This window comes from Bombus terrestris, chromosome 5 (assembly GCF_910591885.1).
Source record: "Bombus terrestris chromosome 5, iyBomTerr1.2, whole genome shotgun sequence".
In the NCBI taxonomy this organism is placed as follows: domain Eukaryota; kingdom Metazoa; phylum Arthropoda; class Insecta; order Hymenoptera; family Apidae; genus Bombus; species Bombus terrestris.
The window spans coordinates 4,655,269-4,661,608 of record NC_063273.1 but is presented as its reverse complement, the minus strand read 5'-3'; positions in this window follow the sequence as shown (position 1 = coordinate 4,661,608).

Below are 6,340 nucleotides of genomic sequence, written 5' to 3'. Positions count from 1 at the left end.
TTATTTTGTTTTGTCCGGTAAATATTTTCGAAGTGAACGAAAAATAGTAGGGAATAAAATTGAATATTGGGAAAATTGTGTGCAGCAATTTGGAATCAGAAGAAAATATAAAAAATATTAGAATATTTGAAGAATAAAGGAAAGGATTTTCTGATCAGAAGAGAGGAAACAAGAGAAATATAAGATTAAATAACTTCTAATAAAACATGAAAACACTACGAACTTAATAAGAATGTTGTAATAATCCTTAATAATATAGCGGATAAATCTTTTATTCTCGTCAATGGAATTATTTAATTCTATAGGGCCAGTTCTCGTTCGCTTTTCTCTCCTTTATCTTCATCCCTTTCTTCGACAGTTGTATACATATAATTTCATTGTATTCATTATACGATAGTTTCTTCGTTGTATATCTCGTTCGTAGCGTGTAAGAATCGTAATTATTTATCTTGATCGATTAATCATCTCCTGTATAAAATTAAATCTGAAGCAGTCATTCGTCGAGTTTCCTAAAATTTTCTTTATAGGTCCGAAATCGGTGCCCTTTCGAATCTCTGAAGAAAATTCCTGCTTGAAAATAGATTTAATATTCAGCGTAGCATTTCCTTTAATCTTCGCTTTGATAGTACAAAAGTGAAGAATATTTAATTTTTTGAAGTTAGATAGTACAAAAGGCTTTCATCTTGCATAATTTTTCCCTTTGTCCTTTTGTCCATTCCGTTTAACTACACGCTATAATTAAGTTCGTGAATCTCTGCACTCAACAACTTGCACTAAAGAGCATTAAAAAATTTCGCTGGATTTTCGCTGCATTATTTTGCATCGCTGAATCAGCGTCTACAATTAAATCCAGTTTACGCGATAATAGAGATGCTCATGATAACGAATAGAAATATACATATATTTTCGTTTGTTTTATTCTTTCACGGCAGGTTTACCGGGAACCCCATATCAGAATATTACGATCCATCCATCTGCCTGATTAATTAACTTTCTTGCGTTTACGAAAAATCATCCACCCCCGCAATGTAATTAAGCAAATGGTCGTATTCGTTAACAAACCATTATGGAGTTCCAAGTATTCCATGGAAGTTTTTATGCTGCATAGAAAGAGATGATATATTTGTAAAACCACACGAGTTCGAAGCCTGAATACTAGTTACAAATGTTGTTAACGAACAACTACGCGACTTGTATTTTGTATGCGATTCAAGGGATTCGCGTCGAATACAAATTTCTCGTTCGTTTTAATTTGTTTCCCCTTTCGTTTTCTTTAAACATATTCCTCGTTTCAATTTAACACTCGCGACAGATCGAACAGAAGAACTAAATAAATAATTGACGAACAACGACGCGACTTCTATTTTATATAAAATTTGACTTGAAGGTTTCGAATCGTGTCGAATATAAATTTCTCGTTCCTTTCAATTTATTACCTCCTTCTTTCTCGTTAAACATATTCCTCATTTCACCCGCGATAGATCGAACAAAAGAACTAAACAAATAGACTCGCTAAAAAACGGATCAAACGTCGTTCGAGTTAAATGAAAAATGTTTCGCTTGTAGCTAAATGAAAGGCGTAGTAGTCTCCTTGTTTCTTCGCTCTGTCGAATCTAACTTTTGCAACAAAATTCGGCTTGTTTTTCTGCGTTCGTTCGCAAAAGAAAAACTCGTGAATGTTTGTACATCTAATACGTTTTTCTATTTATTTCGTTCGATCGCAATTATTCGCGCAAACACGTATGTTTACGAACATTTCATCAGAAAATCAGGCTACCGGAAAATGTTTCGCGGACAAAATTTGCATTCTGCATTCTTAATATTCCTATCGAGAAAAACGCGTGTGCCAGCGAATATCGAAAAGGGAGTAATTTTTATAGAATATCGCCGACTGGTAACAGATAGAAGTATGGAGCGATTCAGTTGGCCAACGTATGCTACCGGCAATTTGGGGTTATCGAACGTGGAAACTAGTTAGTCTTCATTAAAACGAATATTACACACGGCTCGAAATTTGAAATTCTAACCGAATTCGATTAAAAATTTGTTGATTGCGTATTTATCATATGTCAGTTAACGAGTAAATTATGCAAGTAAGCTAGGATTAAATTAATAGTATTGTTATCCGTTCTATATCGAAGTCACATTTTCCATGTAACTGTCTGTATTATGAGAAATTGACACGCCATTGGTGTATGATAAAAATATTATAGACTTTCTAAAATTCAACATTCAGTCAATTGTAACAATCGGTATTAATCCTTTCATAGCAACTACAATCGCGCGTATAGACAACGTGAAAATATATCGCAGCTTGTGGTATGTGCTATAATGTCTATGCTATTCGTATTTTTAGTCGCATACGTTAATTCAACAAAGTACCGGGTCATCCGTAAAATTTGTAACGAAATGTAAAGAAGATTTGGAAAGCATTTATCTTCATAAAATTACGATCTTATTGAATGTTGCATGCACAGTCTTTCGTGATGTTTTCGTCATTTTCAGTGAAACGTTCTTTCAGGCTTTTGCAGACCGATAGCTCACTCAATCCTGTGACACTCGAAAGCTTTGTAAAGCCTACAATGAATCACGAAAGTCACGAAACTGCGCAACATTTCCCAAAATCTACTTAACTTATTTCGGAATTTCATTTTGATGGAAGATCACGTGTCGTGTTGCCAGAATTAGGAAAGTTTGAATTATGTCTGTCCATGAAACAGAAGTGTCAGGCGAACTCATAAGGAAAGAGAATTAATGTGGTAAGATATTTGCTTTCGCTTTCGAAGAAAGGAGAAGGAAAGAAAAGGAGAAGAAGCCTTGAAAAAGGTTTTGATTAATGTCGACCAGGATCGTTTAATCATGATGAAATTATGACGAGAAACGAGAATGAATCTACCTAAATCCATTGGTAAACTGTTCGTAACAAACGATTTAAATTAAAAGCTATTTGTATCCGAACAACGAAGGAAGGAAACAGCTGCTCCTTTCCCAAGAGTAGTCTGTCGAATATATTTAACATGCTCATTAAATTAAAACACTTCAAAGTTTCAACTGAATGAAATTTCACTTTTTACTCGGATTTGTCCGTTTGCTGAGAAAACGTGCCGGGATTTGCAACGTTGTTCCTATAAATAACATCGGTCCAACTTTGTAGAATTGCTCGAACTACATTTCGAAATTCAGCGTCCCAAGCTACCGAAGTTATCCCTCAAATCTTATCAAAGTGGCTCTATTGTCTATAATAAATACAACAAAATTTTCACAAGTTTATTAATTAAATGCCAAACAAAGATTCTATATTCGGTTACAAATCAAACACGATAAATGATGCAATTTTGGACTGCTATTTTGGAGAAGGTTTAGAGCGTTCGTCGTTTTAAAGATCAAACAGAAACACGCAATTTTCCATTCGCTTGCGATCGACCGATCTTGGATCTTCTTCGGAAAGATAAACATCAAAGTTACGACCCAGGCATCGCGTTACCGCAAGTTTGCTTTAGCCGGCATTCAGCTGAAAGTTACACACAATCAGGGAAATTAATATACCTACAGTCTCAACCCCTGTCTCTTTTCGAGCATCGACGCTATTCCGGTTAAATAGCGATAGCTCGTATACCTGCTACAGTAGTATAAGAAAATTATGATCAGATCGATGGTTGGCGTTTCAATGAGAAAGATATCAGGGCGATTTTGAAAAGTGGGACTGAATTTTATTTTAGAATTCGGCTCGACTCATTAAACGAATATTAAATATTTCATGAAACGAATAAATATTCAATTTTTTTAGTTACATACGCATAACAAATTCGAGCAAAATTACAGTTCATTAAAATAAATTGTACGAGTGTATAAAAGTGAGCAGTTCCAGGAAGTTGAGAAGGCAAACACGCGTAATTTTGTGCAATTAATAATTAACAACTATGTGTCACATCTCAACAAACATGTGCATTCGTGACAGGTTCTCCGTAAAACAAACTGATTCTTTGTGTGTGTATTTACTTACATGATGTAAGGGTTCGGCCTAAATGACACGATATCTACGATCATGGCAATTGTGGTGAATTATAAAACCTTCTTCAACGAACACGATATAGATAGTTATCGAGGGCCGCATAAAATATATCTTCTAAATCCTATTTAAAATGTCGACGGTCTACTATGAAAGCAAACAGATCTACACGATACCAATCCCCTTGTAATATCCGCTTATCAGATCGCTTTCGATTCTAACGTGTGTTGCCACGAACTCCTAGTGAAAGTTTCAGTGTAGCCTCGAAGTTTGTCTCGAGAGATTTCACCTTATCCTTGATATCGTAGCCTTTCTTCGGTTTACCTTCCATCTCTTTTTCCGATTTTTCTACGATCTTTTTCACGATTTTTCCTCGTTTAATCAACGAGGCAAGGTGAAATAACAAGTGGCAGTCGAGAACTCCTTCACAAAGAAAGAGAAGCCGTGTAAGTTTCTTTCCTTATTCTTCTTTCCTTCTGCTTGTTCATTTTTCTGTACTAAAAAAATACCTGCGTTGCCTCATGTAAACTTGCCAAGGAAATATTGAAAATCCTTGCAGCTGACACAATAACGTTGCCGATAAATGACACCCGTTTCCTGCTTACGCAACTTTCCATCCCTCTGTCATGTAACAACTAGCACGCGATCGGCTCCGGGGCAGTTTCTAAAAGAATTACGAAAGTTTCTCCTTACTCTCTTTCTTGTTATTTACGATGAGATAGAGAAAGAGCTTCAAATAGCTTACTCTACCAAAGTTTCGCTCATGTTGCCAATCGTTCGATCAGCTAGGAGTATCTTAATTCGTACTAATTATATTATTACTCTATTTACCTTCCATTTTTCTTACATAAAAAGATCGTATCGAGAAGAATTCACCTTTGCTTATTTTATATAAATTCCGGATCTTTCTCTCTCTCTCTCTCTCTCTCTCTTTTCCTCGTATACTCATGGAATCGAGCGATTAATCATTCAAGCCTGACATCGACCTAGCAAATTGGGATTACTTTATCTTCAAAAGCTCTCGGTTTGAAAACGACAACAACCGAGGACTCGATTAAATTCCGTGCTACCCCAACTTAACAGAGGCTCGAACGATGCTACTTTGCATTCGAATCACCCCGGGGTCATTCGATTTGTGTTATCTGCCCGTCTGTGGCACAGACGAGGAAACATTGTTGATTCGTTCGCTTATTGTTTCCGTTTCGACGCTCACGAACTCTAATCCAGAGTTTATTGGAAACCTAAAACGCGCTACTCTCTCGGAAATATCTCCGGTTAAACCGTATCCGATGAACGCGCCCTACCATTTTATTAAGCACTTCACATTTATGATGTAATCATATAACTATGTAATACGATAGGAAAAGTTTCGCGCCTCTATTCCCCGCGTGGATTCTCTGTATAAATATCGGTAGAACTCAACGTGGTGTAATTAATGGAAGTCGGCGTCTCATAATGATTAACGTGTACGCATGAATACCACCGGGCTACGCGCACTCGTTCGTTAGAGCTCTTTGAAGAATATGAAGTTTCCATGCGCTAATTATTGTACATCGCAGATACCATGATTTAAGGTACCTTTGATTAGAATTTTGCAAGCAGTAGATTGCTCTGGGTTGTAACGTTGGATGACGCGATGACGTGAACGTGGAAACAGGATATGAAAACAGACAATGGGGAAATTTCAATCGATACTTTAGAATTGAAAATACGTGCTCGTAATTTTTGTTCTTTTTTTTTAATTCTACTTTTGTTACGCCTCTGTTTCGAATGAAATCGATTTTGAGAAAGCAAAAAATGATAATGTTTACAGCAATTAATCATGTATCTCGCGTGGAATCCGGTTCGAATTGATTCAAACGTGTGGAGACGATAATTAAATATTATTTGCATTTAATTTGCCGGTTTCTGTACGAACATGCTAACAACAATTTTATATCGTCATAACAATATCGTAGTAGTATTTATTTAATTCTTTCAGTTTCGAATGCTTCGCAGCTATCAACCAGACTTACAACTGTACATAATCTTTACGATACAGCGTTAATATTTCTCCTTTAACCTTTTAACACTTATTTCTCTAGTTCTTGTTATAATTAACTTAAACTATCATAACGATATTGGACCAATAGAATAACGATTATCCAAAGCTAACGGTTCACTCGAAATTAATTGCTATAAAGAAAAGTCGTAAAATTTCATTCTAAGTAACTTTTCCAGCAGACTTCTATAGTTTTTTTCTGGTATTACAAAAAAATAATCATCAGTTCGAACAGCGTTCTCTGAAAGTTTTCTAATCTGTCTTTATTGGACGTTTTTTCCCATTCGTTT